The following is a 21,791-nucleotide window of genomic DNA, read 5'->3' as shown; positions in this document are numbered from 1 at the left end:
AGCTGTGCTTTCAAACCAAAACATGCCACAGATGGCACCCAAAAGCAGGCAATCTGTGAGCCTTCAGTGTGCTGTGCACTCCCTGCTGACATTGTTAAGGACACCCATGAACAGAATAGGTGCTTCAGGGTACGCTATGGGAGAAACAGTCTCTTTGTCTTCCTTGCCTAATCCCTAAAGTCAGGGAGCATGGCTTATAGGGTATACGTCCCCAGTGACATTAGCCTTGTGGATCATGTGGTCTCCTGGGATGCCTGGTTAAGGCAGCTTTCTCCATCAGTACCATGTAGATGCCCCAAACTCAGCATGGCCAGGTTTCCCACTCACAGCTTTCTCGGAGGAAGAGCAGTGGGGCAGACCCCACAATCACAATCACTGCCACCACTTATAAAAAAGCATTGACCTATAAATGGGACCCACCTCTCCCTGAGGAATATCCAGCACCTAAGTAGCCTGTCACAATCCAAGTTTCTCTGTCTGCCCTGAAACAAGGCAAGAGCTCTCTCTGATGAGCAGAGCACGACACCACATGCTACAACTTGACCCAGGAGATGAGAAACCCAGCCTGGGTGCAAGCAGCATGCAGTCCACTCACTGTACCCCATAAAGCACTCCAGAGCATGGAACAGCAGCAGAAACTGACATCTGCATGCACAGCTAACCTCTTCAGCAACAAAGGCTACCTGAGAGCAAAGAGAATGGCTGCATACAACACCCACCAATGTCCTTTTGCTTTTTGGTCCGGAGCAGAGAAGTAAAATGGACTCCGCAGTCTCTGTCCAGTGCATAGGCCCTTCTTGAGTGCATGGGGTTCCCACAAGTGTCATCTGTAAGTATGCCACTGCTCCACCCATGTAACTGGAAAATTTACAAGCCAGATACAACTTTCCATTTCTGCCAATCCTCACAGAAGAGTCCTGGTGACCAAGTGTCTGAGGACAGCAGTTGGGTGGGGGTCCTCTTTGATAGAACACCAGCTTCAGGAGACTGGAAATGACCCAACACCAGGGGAGAAAACACAGTACTTGGTCCACATCGTGTGCAGAAGGCAGATCTCAAACAAGAGCAAGCCAGCATTCCAGGAACTGTTAAGCAGCATGCTCCCGAGTCAGCTGGACACAGGCAGTGAAGCTGTGTGTATACTCAGACTGATAAGAGCAGATGGTGGGAGACACCTGGCATTCTGCACTAGCCCAAAGCACAACCAGGTACACGCCTGAGCCCGGCTCCTCTCCCAGGAACCTGGGAAACCACAGACAACATACTGTGCACTAACCAGGCCATGCAGGAACACCCACAGGAACCAGACCTGGCTTCCAGGGCAGCTTCCATGATATGGAAAGTCCCTACATGCCTGCCCACATACACTTCATACACATGAATAAGTAAATATTATTTATATAAATAGCTTTTACAGATTGTACTTTTTTGAAGGACTCTGTACTTTAAAAAGCTGTTTCAAATAGTCTACTTGGGAGCCAGAGAAAGAATTCTTGGCTTTTGTCTGCAAGTGTGTGTTTGCCACCCCAGTACTAGGGTACAGTGGCCAGCTGGCTAAGCCTACTTGGCAAACTCCAGGCTAGTGAGATATATTGCCTTGAAAATGAAGAGGATGAGGATGATGATGAGGACGACAAAGAAGATAGGTAGCTTTTCTCTGATTCCACGTGCATGTTCATACATACATCCCTGCACATGTACAAACACACACATCTTGTTAGTTCACTGTGGTGCTACATGCCTGTTGTCCCAAAACTCGGAAGTACAGTGTTTAAGGTCAGCCCAGACTACACAGAGAGAACCCCCATTCCCAAAACAAAACATGGAGGTGGGAGTGCTAGAAAACAAACAAAAACTAATAGCAAACTAGAGAGATGACTTGGCAGTTGAGAAAGAGCATTTGTTCTTGCAGAAGACCAGGGTTCAGTTTCTCAGCACCCACTTGGTGGCTCACACCCATCCATAACCATTCAAGAAGCTTCAACGCTCTCTTCTGACCTCGGAGGGCATACATGTGGTAAACAGACATACATGTAAGCAAAACATACACATAAAAATAAATAAATCCCAAGGGAGACAGAGGCATGAGAGTATCAATTTGAGGCCAGCCAGATTTACATATCAAGTTCCAGGTTGCCCAATCTCAAAATATAAATTAAGAAAAGTTAAACTGAACATAAGCTATTATGTGTGAATCCTGCAGTCTAGAAGGCCACATATCCTGTGGAGGTGGAGGCACACAGCCTCCACCCCTGTGGACCAAGGTCTGAACAGTGTCAACATAACCCATCTGCCTGAGACCCGTGGCATAGAACACCCTACACAATTCACCTAGAACTGTCTTCCCCATCTGCTGGGATCAGAGCGGCTAAAAGTGATCAAAGCACTTTGAAGGCACCACACAAGGAGCTCTCTGTACAGCTCCCTGTCACCTAGTGGAAACAAGATGCATTACACACACAGTAGAAGGAGAAAACATCTACAGATAATTCTCTGACATAACCCCCTTCCACTCCCCACCACACACAGAGTTGCATGTACACATATGCACATGCCCAAAAACATATCCCACAGAAACCAACAAAAACAATAACAAGAACCTTTTAATAATCAGGCAAATGAGGTGGGGTGGCAAGCTGGTAATAAGCCCATTGACCTTTTACCACAGAAAAATACAAAAGAGCACACTCAGGTAATCAATACCATTGGCCATTAAGAAGTGCAAAGTAAAAGTCCCATGAGAAATCACCACATACTCCCTGAATTAGGGCTAACGTTATCAACTGTTGACAAGGTTTGAGCAAATGGCTCAGTTTCTTTCCCTCCCTCCCTCCCTCCCTCCCTCCCTCCCTCTCTTTCATTCATTCATCTGGATGACATGATCCAGACCCTCCCCACTCCACACCTAGAATACTGACATGACGAGCATGTACTGCAATACCCCTGGTGGGAATAAAAAGGAGTAAAATTATCTTAGAAAGTAAAATAACCCAAGGGGCTAACAATATGACTCTGTAGGTCAAGATGCTTGCCACAGAAAGTCCTGTCACCTGAGTTGATCCCCAAAATCCAGACTTCAAGTAGCTGTCTTCCAGTCTCTAATGCATATCCACAAAGCATGTGTGTGTGAGGAAGTTAAAAAAACCAACCAATCAAAACAAAGTGTTAACAATATATACACAAACTGTGACTAAGAGGATGGCTCAGCTGATGAAGGTATTTGCTGTCAAGTTCTACTTCCTGGAACTCACAAAAAGTAGAAAAATAAAAAATTTTTTCACATAAAAGTAGAAAAATAAAATTGTCCTCTGACCTCAACATGCACACTATGACACATCCTCAACACACACACTCTCCATATTTACACATAATAAAAAATGGATTACTCAGTAACAAAATAAACCATGACACAATATAACATGGATAAACTTCAAAATCCATACGCTGAAAAGGACAGTCTCCCATGTGTATGTATATTGACAATTTACACAATTTTAACAGGGTCAAGGCAAACCAACCTACAATGGCTAAGAGGAGAGCAGCAGTTGTCTGGGGGTCGGGAAAAGAAAGGGGAATACTTCCAAGGAACAGGAAAGGCTTTTGGGCAGTGATGCATTTGCCATTTCACATGCCTATGGTAAATAGTACCTATTTATAGACTTCAAATGTGCAGTTTATTGTATGTCAATTATAGTTTAAAAAAACTGAAAAAATAGGGGCAAGGTATAGCAAAGTTGGTATCGCACAAAAGTAGGCAGTGAAGCCAAAGCAGGAACACTTTTTGTTGCAGAAGGCAGGAAAAAAAATCCCCTGGGCTGTCTCTCTCCAGTGAAATGAGGAAAGATAACAGTTGAGCCTAAGAACCTAGAACCTTGGGAGTCTTCTAAGGACTGACAACTAAACACAGACACAGAATACATTCCCAATTTCATATCCGGCTCTACCCAACACTGACAAGCACTAGCTCCTCTTTCTGGAACTTAGCACATCCCTACAGATACCTGTGCACTAGAGAAATGATGTGTCCACAGCAGAGTGGGAATGGCTAACCTTGGGTTAAGCAGGTCTCAGCACTCAGATGCAGTGCTATAGCTATACTGGCCAAGTCTCAGCCAGGTGCCCTTGTCTCTAGGCTCCTCAGTCTCTCAGGAGTAGGAGCCAACTACCTAGCTTCCCAGAAAAGGCGGACAGCTCTAACTTCCAGACAAACATCAGTGAGCTCCCCATAACAGCACCTGCAGCAAGTAAGTACTGCAGCCACCCTGGGCAAAGTAGCTCAGTGCCTGGCACACTGCCCCACCCTGAGTGTGCATGATCTGTGTCTAGCTCTCTGAGTCCCAGTTTCCAAACTATTGTCTAAACAAGAGACCTGGGGTAGGCACACAGAAACTCTGGGAAAGGCCCCAGACCCAGCACCAGCATCTGTGCTCAACAGTCTTCTGAGGGCTCCTGTCTCAACCCCACCAGATCTCTGTGAAGACCCTAAACATACAAGGAATGTGCAGAGCTCAGGTTCCAATGCACTCCACAAAAGAATGCCCTCTCATGTCAGCATCAGAGTCCTCCAGAGGGTGTGACAAGATTCAGAAAAACCACCACAGGATGAAAGGCAAAGGGGTGCCTAGGGTAATGGAAGAAGCGCCATCACCATCTAGCATTGCCCAGTCAAGAAACAATAGCTCCTGGCAAGCACAGTCCCTCAAGCCGGCATGCTTGGCAGCCAAAACTACTTAGTCCCATGTGACAGGGAGCTGGCTGGTCACCTCTCCTTAATATTATTCACACCTGTGGCATTCCCCAGCCTCATGCACAGCTCTAGGCCGAAAGGGTGCCTCCCTTCTCCTATCCCCTGCCCCTTCCAGTATTTCTAAGAGCATTTGCCTAGGTTTCAGCGGGGATGCTGGTAGCTACTGTAGGTGGGACCAGTAATAAGCCTTAACACAGGGTGGGGGTGTTTCGGAGGGTCCAGTCAACTGTTTCACTAATCACTGCCTCACAACATCACTACTTTGAAATGGCAAAGACTCAAAACAATGGCACGGACATGTCACACAAAGCCTGCCTGTGCTTTGGGTGGGTCATTGATTTACTGGTGCCCATCACAAACCAGCATGAGGCATGGTATAGGGCCACTGATCACAGGCAGCAAGGAGAAAAGAACAAATTACCCACACTGGCCCTAGTGACATTTGTCAGATGTTAACAGGATGAAGTCATGGCCATTTCACCAGCAGCAGATCCCCCAGGCTGGGCCCAAGGCACCTCCCCATTCCTATCCACCATGAAAGCCTGCCCATTCCAGCAAGGGAGCAGCACACCGACCAAGCCTCTCAAGATGACAGACCCACCTGTTGATTCTGTCCCCCTTACAAACCCTCTCAGCCTGCCCACCTATGTTTTGCTTACTTCCACTTCAAAGTGCCCATCACAATAGCACATAGCAGGGATTCTATCAGTGTGTCAGTAGAGAGATGAAGTCTCTTCCTACTGAGTGCTAGGTTACCTCAATACTACAAGTATTTAGAGTCTCTCTTTCTGGGGCAAGCTGATCCCTGAATACACCAAGTCAGTATCTGGACATCACCCTTTGTCCTGTACACAACTGCTGCCCATGAGGGTTGACAGGGACACAAATGATTCTCATAAAGAACACGAGAATGCTGTGAGGAACACAGAGTAAGTAGGCTGGGAGGCCTTAGTCAGGCACAGCAAGGTCACTTCTGTCCCTCTGAGGCCCTGGTCAACGGTGCAGCCAGTACTTTTTTAAGCCACACTTGCTCAGCAAGGCCAACTGGTTTTTGGGAGTTTTCATTTTCAAAGCGGTGGTCCTGGCAAGACCACAAAAATGTTCTTCAGTCTACCTTCTTGGAAGCCACGAACTGATTCGAAAATGTTATGTAATGAGGTGTGATGTACAAAGCCAAGACTTGGGATTCCTGTCTTCAAATGCCCAAGACAAAACAGCCTGCAGTAACCTGGGCATGGTAGTGTAAAGTATACTCTGTGGAGACCACAGGCCTAACCTCAAAGGCCGTGCTGGTCGGGGCCTCCGTGTCTTAGTGCAGGCACTGCAATGATCTTTCACTGTGTCCTCAACATCCTAGTCTCACAGCACACACACCTGCTCTCCTCCATCTGCCCTCACCACCCCACCCTCACCATGGCTCCACCATTTGGTTCCACTTTCATGGTAGGCAGCCAGCAGAACAGTCACTTCTGGAAAGCATGCATTCACACTTCCTTTCTTTCCATAGTTTTTCCTTACGAATCTGATCCCCAAGCTCAAGTTGGCTGGAAGCATCCAAATTCTTTTCTGGCAACTGCTAGTGTTTCAAGTGTTTTCAATTCTCAGCTACACACAGTGCTATGGTCCCATTTTGGAGATGGGGGTATAAATGTGTTGTCTTCTAAAAGGACCCCAGGGAGCTAAGCCCTCTTATTTGGCAGCACTGTCAAAGCATCATTTCTGTCCCTCCTGTCCTTGTCACTTGTCCCTGACACTACAAAGCATGGCAGTATGTATCTAATCACCAGCAGGGGATACAAAAGCAATGCCCAGGAACTCCTACGGCAGTATTTCTGACCCAGAATCAACCAGACAGCATCCAGAAAGAAAAATGAGGCTCAGTCACCTGTCTAAACTAGGAGCCTTGCATGCCAATGTCATGTCTTACTGAGCAATCATCCATCCTTTGGGGAACTGATGGCATGGTGTGGGGATGCTCCTGGAATTGGGGGCAGGCTAGTGGGCTTAAGTAAACCCTCCTCTCTCCTAAAGGGAAGGGGTGACTAGGCCTGAATCTCCTGAGACCTTTCTCCTTTGTGCTGGTTAATCAGTGAGGCCTAAGATGAGACCCCATAGCTCATTGTCTATGCCTTCCTATCTGCCTACCTTCCTTTGCCGTGGTCCTCCTGAGTCTTACTCTATGCTGTCTGTAGCACTAAATCTGGAAACTAATCATGAGACAAGCTAACCTAAAGGTTGCCCAGACCTGTCTTACATCTTGCCCTTCTAGCCTGGTCTTCCTCAGCACAAAGTCAAGGTGGCAGAACTGTGAGTCCACCAGACATAGCTAAGATATGGAGGTGCCTAGACCTCTCTCCAGGGCAGCTGGGTGGTTTCAGGAGATTTGTACGGAAACCATGACCTGAGGACTGACTGGTGGCTGTGAGCTCCAATGGAAAGCATGGTCTACTTCCCTTACTTCCCAGGGAAGGGTGTGTGGCCCCAGCTGTGCCTAGCACAATTCTACGTGTTACATGTTCAACAAAGTCAGATTATTTGGCAGCTCCTTCGGGATGGGAGCAGCTATCACTACTGTTTCTCACTGTCCTTCACAACAAGTAATACTGAAGATGAAACTTAGAAACAACCACAAGGCTGAATGGTGGTGGCACAGGCCTTTACATTCCAGCACTGAGGAGGCAGAGGCAGGCAGATTTCCAAGTTGGTGGCCAGCCTAATCTGTAGAGCAAGTTCTAGGACAGCCATAGCTACACAGAGAAGCTCTGTCTTAGAAAACTATCACAGGCCAGCATAGCTCAGCAGAAACAGCACTTACTATGCAAGCCTGATGATCTGTGTTCCATCCCCAGATGGTAGACTAGAACAGATTTCCAAAAGTTGACCCCCCTCTCCATACACACACACACACAAAATTAAAAAACATACAAGTGAAATAAAGCCAAAATCATAAAAATATATTCACTAGGAAATAAAATAGAAACCGCGGGCAGTGGTAGCGCACACCTTTAATCCCAGCACTTGGGAGGCAGAGGCAGATAGATTTCTCAGTGAGAGGCCAGCCTGGTCTACAGAGTGAGTTCCAGAACAGCCAGGGCTACACCCTATCTTGAAAAACCAAAAATAAATAAAATAAAATAGAAACCAAGGCTCAGATTCCATTCAAAATTCCTGAGCAAAAGGGTGACAGTACCTGCCTTCTTAGGTTGAAATGCAGATGACTGACTGCAGTGCATGCACAGCCCTTGCTATTTAATCCTCACCTAGTACTTAATCATGTTGCCTCCATCTGGTTAAACAGCCCAATCCCCCAAGTGTCCAGTATTTTGAAATATTAGTGTCTTGCTATATATGTAGCCCAAGCTGACCTCCTGCTACCCAGCCTCCAGGCTGGCACCTTGAGGCCTCCCATGGAGCAGGGAATAGCAATCCTCAAGCCCTGCCTCCAGCATCCCTTGCTGCTGGCAGAGACAACAAGTACAGTGTTCCAGGGGATAAAAGCCATGGCACCCACAGAACTAGGTCAGGGGGAGGAAGGTAGAAAGCAGGGCTGAAGTAGAGAAATAAGAGGGACAGAAGCCTGTGGTGTGCCAGCGTGTGTCATAGAGGACCATAATTTATTTGGTCCTAAGGAAGCTGGGTACCTCAAAAATTCACAATACATAAGATGCAGGTGAGGAGGAGGAGGGGGGGGGGCTGTAATTCCTATCTTTTCTGAGAAGCACTCCAAGTATAACCAGTTTCCTTGGTTCCAGGTAACCCCAGCAATGACCCTCAAAGCTCCCTTTACCTGCATCACTAGGCTGGCTAGACAAAGTTCTCACTACCTGACGTGGGTGGTGGGTGGGGTTCCTGAGCTATTCTCTTTCCCTGTGTAGGCCTCTAAGCACTTCAGAGAAATGGTGTCACAGGCTGCCCTGGAGCACACACAGAGACTCCCACCAAAGCACATAACTAAATCCCCAACATGGAAGCACATCCTGTGGTAGTAGTAAGCACAGCAACTCTAAGGCACCCATCCCAGAAGACCAAGACACCTTTCCTGGCACTCTGGGGTCTCTCCCTTGTGTCATCAGTATCTTGCCTCTAGCCATAAACTTGTGTCTGGCCTAAGGATGCACCTCTCTTTATCCAAGCTACACATAGTTGGTGGGAAGAAGACTGGCCCCACATCAAAGTTAACAAAAATCTTCCAGGTTCTTAAAATGAAGAGTGACTTCATAACTTTTGAGCAAGAACTGTCCCACCCTGTCACCAACTCCTGCAACTTTTCATTTCCCAAGTCCCTGCCAATGGATCTACCACTACCTTCTTTTCACATCTCTGCACTGGCCGTGCATGAACTGAGGGGTCTCTGGGGTCCTGCGGTCGGGGCTCAGCCTCAGTGGAAGCAAACAAGCACCCCTTGACTATTAAGCATTTCCTTCAGAAGGCCACAAATGACAATGCTTTCTTAAAGTAGCCAACCAAGGGACTGAGGACACCCGACTGATCTGGCTGAGATCACACAGCTAGGTTTGAGGCACAGGCAGTCTGGTAGGCAAGCACGGCTCAGTCTGTGGCCTTGAAGCACAGCTCAGTGCTGACCTCAAAGGGCAAAGACACGTGATTACAAGCCCTTCAAACAGTGAGGCAGAGGTGGGATGGCAAGCTTGGGTGTTCTGAGGCCTTCCATGAGGGACAGCAAAGGGAATCAATCTCATGAGTGCTAGAGAGAAGGTAGGAGTGTTCCAGCTGTCCAGCAAGGGTGGATAAGCAGCAAAGAGCACCAGGCTAGGAGAGATTCAGGATTTAGGAAGAAACCTGGGGCTATGCTCTGCCTGAGAAGTGATGAGCTCAGTCTGAAATTGTAAATAGCTCACTCTGGCTGCCTAGTAGTAGAGAATGTTGGGCACTGCTCAGCAGGTACTGGCTAGCTTCACAGAATGAAATGATGAAGGGCAGGAAGGGGTTAGGGTATGAGTGGGAATGAGGGTCCAGACACAGGCCACAGAGCCCATACCACACAGGCTGCGAGGATATGAGGCTGCATATACAGACCACACTGGGAGTGGAGGAGAGGGACTTGGTTACCCTCGCCCAACTGTGGGACAGAGGAACTGGTGTTAGTACATGCCAGCTGTTCCTGACAGCTTATGTGGTACTTCACTAAATGAGGCTGAGCTCAGATTGCTTGGGCAATGAAGGACACCAGAATACTATTGAAAAGAAAGACTGCACAGTCCTCATAAGGCACAGAAATGTCACCAGAACAGAGCCTAGAATCCTCCCTGTGTGCTCAGACCACCTCCAGGAACCAAGTTTACTACTTGGAACTTCCCTCATCAGCCATGACTGAATAGGGACTAAGATGGGTACCCTCTTCTTATGCTCTCCCCTGGTGACACCCCACACTCACTAACAGAGCTCAAGCACCAGCCCCACACCCCTCCTTAAAATATGAGCCTTCAACTGCTGTTCTAACCACACTAGCCATCTTTGGACCCTCTGCTCCACCATCATGAACTCTGGGTTCTCTGGAACCATAAACCTGAATAAGCTTTCTCCTGTATGTTGCCTTGGTCTTGGTGTTTTATCACAGTAAAAGAAAAGTAACAGGGCTGGGCGGTGGTGGCGCACACCGTTAATCCCAGCACTTGGGAGGCAGAGGCGGGCGGATTTCTGAGTTTGAGGCCAGCCTGGTCTACAGAGTGAGTTCCAGGGCGGATTTCTGAGTTTGAGGCCAGCCTGGTCTACAGAGTGAGTTCCAGGACAACCAGGGCTACACAGAGAAACCCTGTCTCAGAAAAGGGGGGGGGGGGGTAACAGATGAAGTTGGAACCAAGGATCAAGTTATTGCTGTGATCAGTTATTACTGTGATCAGTTATTACTGTGATCAGTTATTACTGTGATCAGTTATTACTGTGATCAGTTATTACTGTGCCGTGGCATTTTATTTTTTCTTTTTGTTTTTTTTGGAGGAATATGAAAGACTGAAATTTTGGACTAGAAAAATTGCTGTTAGCTGGACTTATGGGTCACCCTAGTGGGGACCTGGAAGACAGCAGTGCTCAGACTAATATGGACTGTGAAGCCCCAGCTCAAGAGGTTTCAGAGGGAACAATTGCAGCAAGTGAGATGGAGACCATCCCTGGAATGTTTTGGCAGGAAAAGTGACTGCCTTTTGTCTTGTCCTGAGAACTCCTGGGGCTAAACTGGAAGGTAGTGGTCTCCTTTCTTGATGGAAGCAATTTCAAGGCAGCACTCCATGCCTGTCTGCTGCCATACTTTCAGACCATGATGTTGTCAACCCACTGCTCCTAACTACCACGTCCCCCCCCCCCCCCAATCCTCACACCGTTTTTCAAGACAGGGTTTCTCTGTGTAACCCTACCTATCCTGGAACTCACTCTGCAGACCAGGCTAGCAAACTCAGAGAGATCCTCCTGCCTCTACTTTCCAAGGGCTGGGATCAAACCTAGCTGGATAGTGTTAAACTCTTAGCCTTCTGGCTAGGAGGGCCAAACAAACTTCTAGAAGTTGACTTGGCCTTGGTGTTTTATCACAGCAACAGAGAAATAACTGCACACAGAACTGAAAGAAGAAACCTGGACCAGCATGTCCAGACAGAAGATTACATCTCCACTCAGAGTGGCACCATCCACAGCTGCCAACCTATAGATGTAGCCAGCATTTATTCAGACTGATGAACAGACAAATAATGGTCCACCTGGTGGAATGCTACAATTCATCCTGAAAAAGGAAGAAAATGAGGAGATAAGCTATGCTGTGGGTGAATCATGTGCACATTCTGCTAAGTCAAACAAGTCATCTGTAAAAAAACAACATAAACCAGTCTGTGTGATTCCACTTCTGTGGCACACCTGGAAGGGCAAGGTCATGAACACCAGAAATAAAATAAGTGTGACTGTTGGGGCTAGGCAAGAGGATGTGGCATATTTAATAGGCACAGAGTTTGGGCTTTACAAAATAAAAGAGGTGGCACACACCTTTAATGCCAGTACTTGGTAGGCAAAGGCAGAATTTCTATGGGTCCAAAGCCAGCCTGGTCTACACTGAGTTCCAGCACAACCAAGTCTACAGAGAGAGATCCTGTGTGGGTGGGATGGAGTTGGATGAATGGTATTTACAGCTGAATGTTACAGTTGGCACTGCTGAGGTGTGCACGTAAAAATGCTTAAGAATCCAGGTGGTGGTGGCAAATGGGAGGCAGAAGCAGTCAGATCTCTGTGACTTTGAGGCCAGCCTGGTCTACAGAGACCCGGTTTCTGAAGAGCCAGAGTACTCTGTCTTGAGGGGAAAAAAAGTTGAAGAAACCAGGCCTAGAGCTGGGCAGTGGTAGCGCACGCTGTTAATCCCAGCACTTGGGAGACAGAGGCAGGTGGATTTTTGAGTTTCAAGGCCAGCTTGGTCTACAGAGTGAGTTCCAGGACACCCAGGGCTACACAGAGAAAGCCTGTCTTGGAAGGAAGGAAGGAAGGAAGGAAGGAAGGAAGGAAGGAAGGAAGGAAGGAAGGGAGGGAGGGAGGGAGGGAGGGAGGGAGGGAGGGAGGGAGGGAGGGAGGGAGGGAGGGAGGGAGGGAGGGAGGGAGGGAGGGAGGGAGACAGAGAAAGAAAGAAACAAATAGGCCCAGTATCCAATGCCTTTATTCCCACACTGGGGAGGCAGGCACACTGGGGTAAACAAATCTCTGTAAGTTCAAAGCCAGCCTAGTCTACACAGTAAGACACAGCCTCAACAATCAACTTAATATGTAAACATGCTTGCAGTCAAGTTTTATATGTGGCATGTGCAAATTATCCCAAGACAGACACACAGATTACCCAAGTGTGGGATCCTACCTGGGCCTTAGTACCTGAGCACTACGGGTTCTTCTGCTCAAACTTTAATTCCCTGAGTGGTATGGTCCCCAATAACTCCTGGGCTCTCTGCTCTTTTGCACAGGGAACTGCAACTGATGGGGCCACATGACTCCAAACAGGGGCAATCAAAAGAGGGTGCTTGGCCCTGAATCACCCAAAAACCAGCTCCTGCTATGAGTTCCTGAGCAAGTCACCTTCCTGGAAGCATGTGTGTCTACTCCCCTACTCAGACTTGGAAGTCAGGGAAACATCAGGCAGGAGCCACAATTAAACAGTGATTTGTCCAGAAGCCAGCAGGAGCTATAGATGTAGGCAGTGGATCTCAGCCCTAATACAATCTCCATACCCATGTACAAATACCTAACAGGAGCTGCCTTGGTGTGTGGGGGCCATGGACAGCCACGTTCTCCAAGAGCCACCTACCTTTGAGTTCCCTCCCACAGCTGACCTTGCTGCTTGACTAAAGCAGAGGGGGGTCTTCAAGCTGGGGCCTATGGCTCGGTGATGGGGACAGAACGCTTCCTGCACATCCTGCATGCTGTCAAGGCCACACACAGTGCTTACAAGGGACACCAACACTAGCCATCCTGCAAATCTACTTCTGCAGAATCTATCACCGAAATGGAAACCTAGGGGTTCTTTGGAAAGTGAGCTGTGTTGGTGTTTCGCTGGGGCAAACACATGAAGGAGTGTTTTCCTGAAGTGGACACAGGTGAAAAACTAAGGCAAAAGCAGAAGCAGACACAGGAGAGAGGATGTTCTTTAAAGCAAGCACATGAAAGGAGACATGCTGAAGGATTCTTTGCTAACAACACAAATGTATTGGGGTCCGCCTTATATTGTATAGCTGAGCTGAATTTGTCAGGACTACATAGAGAGAGAGAAACTAGTGCTGTGCTACAGTTCCTTGAAGCGTCTGTGGACTTGGGCTGGTTGGCAGAGTGATGTCAGCTGAGACAGACATGTGCTGAGGCAAGACGCATGGAGGACACGTCAAGTTTGTAGGGTATAAAAAAGGACTCAAAGGACAGTGACAGAGGCTGAGCTAGGCTTGCTGATAAGAGCTATCTGTGCAACACTTGTGTGTCTCACATCTTTCCTTCCTTGAGAGAGGCATAACTGAGACGTCTCCTGGTATTCCTCTTGGTAGTACCACCGCTGCTGATTCGTGTTTGCTATCTCAAATCTACCGAACTGGACTGCTGTGGCGACCTGTGCACTGAATTGCCAATTTCCAGACAATCCAGATAGGAGTTGCTTCAAAGAACCTTTCTATAAACAGGTCCACATTTCCCCCACCCCCCAACCCCCCTCTAGGAAAGCGGGCCTTGCTCTTGAAACTGTGAGCACTGGAATTCTGTCCCACTGAAAGACCCGAGCTTTCCCACAGACAGGGCTACAGAAGGTAAGGAGGCCTGGTTTGCTGGGACTCACTGCTTCCACCTGTTGCTCATCTATGTTAACTGTCTACACCCCGATCTGCTAAGAGGGTCCTGGGGTAGCTTTCCCACAGGAAACAGAAACTCAGTTACTGTGCCTTCCTTCACCTTACCCATCCCAGGAAGCACACTCTGGACCACCACTGCAAAGACACGGTCCCAAATCCACAAGGAAGGAGGCTGCATTTTACAAATATATAGCAATCAAGGCCTCCTCAAGGCCACAAAGTTTACAAAGCTACACTGGGGGTGGGGACCTTGGAAACTTGTCCATCTAGGACCACTGAACTTTGTCTTCTCCAGGAAAACACATTTCACTGTAAAACAGAAGCAGCTGCCTGGACAGGATGTTGCCAACGGGGTGCTGTGTGTGAGCTGAAGTGGGTGGTGGCTGACTGGGTATTTTAGGGAATGAGAATATTCTCTAACCCTAGACAACACTAGGTACACAGGTGCCAGAATGTCAGATGGATCAAAATGTACATCAGAGTCTTATCTTAAGACTCAAGACACATCAAGATTCTATCACAAAGTTAACCTGAAACAAATGCCTGTGCCATAAGGAAATAACAGCTCCACAAAGGCAACTGTGATTACTGGATAGACAGACTAGGAAAGCACAGGAAAGTGAGGAAAGCCCTCCTGAACGTGCAAAATTTATTTTTATTTTGTGCATGTGTGTGTTTTGCCTGCATGTATGTATGAAGACCAGATGCATGCCTGGTAAGAGGGCATCCTGGAACTGTATTGGCAGAACATTGTTAGCCACCATGTAGGTGTTAGGAACTGTACCTAGGTCCTCTTTAAGAGCAGCTAGCTCCATATATGCTAATTTTGGGAGTACTGGAGTCAGGACCCTGCTAGGCAAGTGCTCTATCAAGGAGCCTCATCTTCACCCCCACCCCGAAGTATGGCTTTTACCACACAGCTTTGGACACAAGAGTGGTGGCTAAGGCAGCATTGAGGACAGAGGTCTCAGACTGAGGAGAGTTGACAGAGATAAGTGACTGGTGAACAATAAGCTACAAAAGAAAAATGTGGGGGCTGGAACAATAGCTCAGCGGTTAAGAGAACTGATTTGCTCTTCCAAAAGTCCTGAGTTCAAATCTTAGCAACCATATGGTGGCTTACAACCATCTGTAATGGGATCTGACACCCTCTTCTGATACTTACATATAATAAATATATAACTCTTAAAAAAAGAGAGAAAAAGAGAGAAAGAGAGAAAGAGAGAGAGAGAGAGAGAGAGAGAGAGAAAGAAAGAAAGAAAGAAAGAAAGAAAGAAAGAAAGAAAGAAAGAAAGAAAGAAAGAAATGTAAGACACAAGACAATGGTGAGCTGAAGAGCCAGCGTGCAGAGAAGAGCCAGGAGCCTGCTGCAGGAGAAAGGGCCTCTGATTGGTCCACATCCCCCAGATGGGATAGCATGAATAGTAGTTTGGCTGGTCTTGGCTGATTTGTGTTCTTTTTTGCCACCCTTTATCCCCCACCTCCTGTTTCACCCCCATAACACTAGATAGGAGAGAGAGGAATTAGGAAAATTCCTGAATCTAATTTCAGGAATCCCAGAATTCCAAACGTCACACAAAGGAATTATCTATAGCTGGCAAAACATTGCTTCTTGGTAGAGCATGAGGCAAATAAAGGTCAGCTTCTACAAATAGTCGAAAGCAGCCCCACAGCCCTGGGATTAAAATGAAAGCACATTCTTATTTTTGTGTTGTAAATGTAATTTTTATTCACCTGAGGTAATTGTCTCAGAGTCTTAGCCTCTATCTGCTACCCTAGGTCTAGTCCTGTAAGCTTCTAGCCTACATACAATATATTCTAGGCCTAGAATGTTTTCAACGTCTGAGACTGCTGAACCAGCTCACCCTTTCTAGTTCTGAGCTCTGGCTGAGTGATCAACTCAGGTGTTCCGGCTCAACCTCTTCTCCATGCTGACTTAATTTGACTTCTCTCAACTTCTCCTGAATTGCTCTACTTGGTTTCAAACTAACTCTAGCAATCTGTTTTAATCTCAATCTCATTCTCATTCTCTGGCTTGTACTCCCTGTCTCTTACCCTGACTCTGAAAAACTGCCTCCTCCTTTTTTTTTGCTTCCCTCTATAACTAGCTTCCCTTTTTCTCTCCTTCAGAGAATTAGGCATAGCCTATTCTGTCAAATCTTACTGATTCATAACTTTGTTTGCCACTGAATTAGACAACACTTTCAAATACAGGTGCTTCCTTCTACAAACTTTTCCTCATTGTTTGGTATTAAAGGTGTGTGCTAGGGGTATATTCCAGCCAGTGCAATTAAAGGTGTGTGCTAAGGGCTGAGCCACACCACAACTATAAACAAGTTTTTTCAGTAAATAACAAAATCTCAGAGTTCAAAATGCGGACAAATATCCTGAAACACTGTTTTTTAAAGAAACCAAAATTCCCAAATTGTCACTACATTTCTCCTTTCTGTTTTGAGCCATATATTTATGCTGGGTGTAGTGGGAAATTATAAACAGAGACATTTTCAATGAAATGAGTGTTTTTCAGGTCAGTGTTGAAGATTTTCAGGAGACCTTGCCTGTTGCTTCTACTGTGGTGGCTTTGCCTTTGATGTACGGAGATAAAAACAGCTGAACAATGCAATCACCTGCATCAAATTGCATCTCTCTTTCTACATAGGCCATAATTTTATTTTCTCCTTTGAAATCTTCATTTACAATTCCTGGATGTACAATCCTTGGAAAACCAATCCAGTCCTTCCCCAGATCATCTCTACTGTCCCAGAGGGCAAAGGACCATCAACTCCAGTACTTCTTTTATAACACTGAGTTTTGGGGGATCGCGTAAGATGTTTATCTGTGGCCAAGTCTAGAGCAGATCTGCCTCTGTGTCCTGCATTAAATCTCCAATGCTGACCGGAGATTTTTCAGTCTGCATATTACTCCTTGGCTGAACCGGCTTCTAAAATTTGTTGTGGAGTGCTGAGCCAGGCCCCCAAGGCCGCTTCTGGTTAGAAATTACTTTGAATGTCTCTTTTGGACCCACACTCATTGGTCCAATACCAACCCTTGCTACACTGCCTTTACGCCCCTGGAAGCCTAAGCCTTCTTTCTGATTTATATTTAGAAAAACCATTGCCCTCAGAGATGCCTTGTTCACAATTTTGTTACAAATGTCTGTATTTCCCACAATTAAAGCACCTAGCATTTTGAGATCTGAGACCTTTTCGGGCTTGGTCATTGTCTCTTTGCAAATGAATATATTTTCTGGAACTGCAGCACTGGGCATTTTGATTTTGAAGACCTAAAATTTTAGCATAGTACATGTTAGAACCAATATCAGTTGTATCCTTTATCCATTTGTCCATAGGCATTGCTCATACCTTTAATGGTCTAATAACTTTTTTTTTACATTCTGCATTCACATTTTCAAACTCCAAGGCCTCTATCAACACCTATAGTGTACAAATATACATAAAATAAATATTTTTTAGATTTATTTATTTATTTATTTATTTATTTATTTATTTATTTATTATATATGAGTACACTGTTGCTGTCTTCGGACACACCAGAAGAGGGTGACAGATATCATTACAGATGTTTGAGAGTCACCATGTGTTTGCTGCGATTCGAACTCAGGACCTTAGGAAGAGTAGTCAGTGTTCTTACCCGCTGAGGCATCTCTCCAGCCCCAATAATTCTTTAAAAAGAAAATCAGTGAAGGTTTCTTTTGAGTCTTGTATTATCTTTGTAAATTAATTGGACTTTTCCCCAAGCTCCTTAACTTTGTCCCAAGCTCTCAAAGCCACTAAATGACATTGTTCTATATAGTAGCATCATCAAATTGAATCTGTTCTTGTATATCAGAGTACTAGCCTTGATATAGCAACTTGTCTTTTACTACATTCATTGCCCTCACTCTATTTCACTGTTTAATATTCACGACTTCTTCCTTCTACCCTTGTAACCACTGCAGTTGTGGACTGGTCTCTAGTATAACTGTTACCAAGCCCTTCCAGTCTTGGGAAATAATGCTATTTTGAGTAGCTCAGTTATTTAGAATTTGTTTCACATAAGGCAAGTGCATTCCATATGAAACCCTAGCCTCTTTAAAACCACCTCAGATCTGTCATTTCTATAGGACCATCCTATCTCATAACCTCGTTCCACACCCTTAGCAGGCATATGCTATATGACTACTGGGAAAGTGGATAGTGTTGACTCTGATTTCATCAGATTGTCCTCCCACTCTGTGAGCTCGAAGAGTTTCTTTCTTTCTCTTTTTCCTCCTGCAGGAAACTCCCGCTCTCTTGCTCAGTCACCAGGACTGACCCTTTTCGCTCTCTCTTCAGCAGTGCCCCCTTCTTCCCAAGTGCTTCCACTCTGTCCCCAACCTCTCCAGTTGCACAGCAAACTCTGCAACCCTTTAAGAAAAGAGGGAGAGGGACAGAGTGACTCCTTTTGTTTTCCGATTTCAGCCATTTTTGTTTCTCAGGCCTCTCCATTTCCACCTGCAGCTTTTCCAACTGTTTAGCCAACATTTTCTGAAACAGAACATGTAAAGAAAAAGAACAGACAATCCCTCTGGGAGCAAAGCAGGGGATGTCCAAACGGCAGCAGTCGTAATAAATTTTTTTGTTGGTGTCTTGTTTAAAAAAACAAAAACAAAACTAAAAAAAACAAACCCATACCTTCATCCCCTGCTATTTTCTCTATGGCATCTGAAATCTAATTTTCCATTTTAATCTTTTAGCTTTCAAGCCTCACAGTAGACACCACTTTCAGCTGGTCTTTGCTACTCTGTGGGCTCTTCTTCCTACCCTTATTCCCCTCATTACAGCCCCTAACATTAAATACGAGAGTAACAAATATAAAGGAAAGAGGAAGGCAGAGAGGAGGGGGGATCCCTGAACCCAATGTCTTTCCTTTTGTTCCTTCTTTGACTACAGCTACTGATAAATGGCAACCAACAAAACAACATCTAAAAGGTTTCTAAATGTCACACACAATTGCAGAAATTATCTTTGACAAAGAAGCCAAAAATATACAATGGAAAAAAGAAAGCATTTTCAACAAATGGTGCTGCTCTGACTGCACGTAGAAAAATTAAAATAGACCCATTTGTCACCTTGCACAAAGTTCAAATCCAAATGGATCAAGAACCTCAACATAAAACTAGATACACAGAATCTAACAGAAGAGAAAGTGGGAAAGAGCCCTAAACTCATTGGCACAGGGGGTATTTCCTAAACAGAACTCCCATGACTCAGGCTCTAAGATCAAGAATTGATAAATGGGACCTCATGAAACTGGAAAGCTTCTGTAAGGCAAAGGACATAGTCAAATAAGACAAATCTGCAACCTACAGATGGGGGAAAAATCTTCACTAACCCCCCCCCCAATAGAGGGCTAATATCCAATATATATAAAGAACTTAAGAAACTAGTCACCAAAAAAACCAAACAACCCAATAAAAAATGGGGTATAGAATTAAACCAAGATTTCACAACTGAGGAATCTGGAAGGGCTGAGAAGCACCTAAAGAAATGCTCAAAGTCCTTAGTGATCAGGGAAATGCAAATCAAAACGACCCTGAGATTCCACCTTACACCAATCAGAATGGCTAAGATCAAAACCACAGGTGACAAACACATGTTGGAAAGAATGTGGAGAAAGAGGAACACTCCTCCATCGCTGGTGGGATTGCAAACTGGTACAACCACTCTGGAAATCAATCTGGAGGTTCCTCAGAAAATTGAAAATAGATCTACCTGAAGACCCAGCTATACCACTCTTGTGAATATACCCAAAAGATGCCCCACCATGCCACAGGGGCTCATGTTCCACCATGTTCATAGAGGCCTCATTGTGATAGCCAGAAGCTGGAAACAACCCAGATGTCCCACAACAGACGAATGGATACAGAAAAACGTAATTCGTTGAAGAAATCCATTCATTCACTAAAGCTCTGAGGGCCAGCAGAAAGAATGGAAACAGGCAACCTCAGGAGATAGGAGGTCGGGGGGACCCTCCAGAATGCACCTGAACCTGGGAGGTGAGAGACTCACAGGACTCAAAGGGAGGTCCTTAGATGAAATGCCCAACAGTAGGGAGAGGGAACTTACAGAGCCTACCTCTAACAGGAAGACAGGGCATCAAATGAGGGAGAGGGGGACCATCCCACAGACATAACTCTGACCCATAATTGTTCCTGTCTAAAAGAATTACAGGAATTGAAATGGAGAGGAGTCTGAGGAAAAGAAGGTCCAGCAACAGGCCCAAAGTGGGATCCAGTTCAAGAGAAGGTCCCAAGGCCTGACACTATTACTGAGGCTATGGAGCACTCACAAAAAGGGACCTAGCATGACTGCACTCCGGAAGTCCCAACAAGCTGCTGAGTCAGATGTAGATATTTGCACCCAACCAATGGACAGAAGCAGCTGAGCCCTGTTGTTGAATTAGGAAAGGCTAAAAGAAGATGAGGAGGAGGGCAATCCTGTAGGAGGACCAGCAGTCTCACTTAATCTGAACCCCAGAGATCTCTCAAACACAGAGATCCCACCAAACAGGCAGCATAAACCAACCAGCTGATATGAGACCCAGAAGACACATACACAGCAGAGGACTGCTGGGTCTATGTTCATTCAGAGATGATGCATCTAACCCTCAAGAGACTGGAGGCCCCAGGGAGTTTAGAGGTCAGGTGGAGTGGAAGGTGGGGGCATCCACGTGGAGACGGGGGTTGGGGGGTAAGGTATGGGACATGAAACAGAGGGTGGACAGCAGGGGGAAGGGAGTGGGGAGGAGGTAAATGGAGGGTAAAAAAAATTGATTACTTAAAAAAAAAAAGAAAAAAGAAATGAGAGAAACATTTCAAAAGTCAATTGTAAAAGCAGACACTGTCCTACAGACTACAACCCAGCTAGAGAGACAAGGGGCATCAGAGCAGCCAATTCTCCACCTGCACACACCAAAGCTTGTGCTAATCTTTAGCACTGTGGTGCTGGGGTTGCTCTCAGGAAACTTGGGAATCAGTATGAAGAATTAAATAAACTTAAAGAAGATGAAACTCAAAACACTACTTTCTGTCAATTTTACAGTATTTGTCTCATCTTGTTTCTGTATGTAGGTCCTAACATATACATTTGGAGCAAATGGTGTGGAGCGAGTGGCTCTTCCCAGCCATCCACTGGTGGGAGTACAGGTCACTGACAGACAAGCTTACAGTGCTGTACCTTATGACCTTGAGAATCTGAAAACTTCTGAGATTTGGTTTTTATTTCTTGTGTGTGTGTGTCTGCCTGTACACTATTTGTGTATGTATGGGGGTCAGAGGAGAACTTGTAGACATCAGTTCTTCCAATATGTGTGTCTAAAAGGAAGAAGTCAGGTTGTTGGGTAAGCACCTTGTCAGCATTTCCTCAACACTACAACACAGCAACCACACATACTATTTATCCTTTACTACATACAAATCACTCAAAGATGATTCAGAGTGTATGTGGCCAGCAATAGTGCTGCATACCAGCCACAACACTTGGAAGGCTAAGGCAGGAGTAGGAGTGGCACTGAGTTCAAGCCGAGCCTGTTTCAGAATTCCAATACATAAATCAATTATATGTGGGTGTTTATAGATATGTACAGACTACTCATTTTATATAAGAAACCTCAATATCCGTGTACTTGGTAATCATGGTTCTGGAACCAAAAGGAGATGCCTGGACACAAGTGTGAAACTTTGTCCAATGGGGTTT

General features: G+C 45.8%; 1 protein-coding gene and 1 long non-coding RNA gene across 2 annotated transcripts in view; one reads left to right on the top strand and one right to left on the bottom strand.

Annotated features, from left to right (window-relative positions):
* The window catches only part of LOC127668426 (uncharacterized), a 28,272-nt gene extending 10,689 nt beyond the window's left edge, over positions 1-17,583 (top strand). Inside the window, exon 3 of the long non-coding RNA XR_007974103.1 lies at positions 12,691-17,583. This is a non-coding gene — a long non-coding RNA (uncharacterized LOC127668426). The remainder of the gene's footprint in view (positions 1-12,690) is intronic.
* Med26 (mediator complex subunit 26) overlaps positions 1-21,791 on the bottom strand; it is a 47,370-nt gene that overhangs the window by 8,621 nt on the left and 16,958 nt on the right. The gene's annotated exons all lie outside the window — the stretch shown is intronic.

The sequence above is a fragment of the Apodemus sylvaticus genome, chromosome 18, assembly GCF_947179515.1.
Source record: "Apodemus sylvaticus chromosome 18, mApoSyl1.1, whole genome shotgun sequence".
In the NCBI taxonomy this organism is placed as follows: Eukaryota; Metazoa; Chordata; class Mammalia; order Rodentia; family Muridae; genus Apodemus; species Apodemus sylvaticus.
The sequence above is the reverse complement of the archived record's forward strand: the minus strand, read 5'-3'. Positions and strand labels throughout refer to the sequence as shown.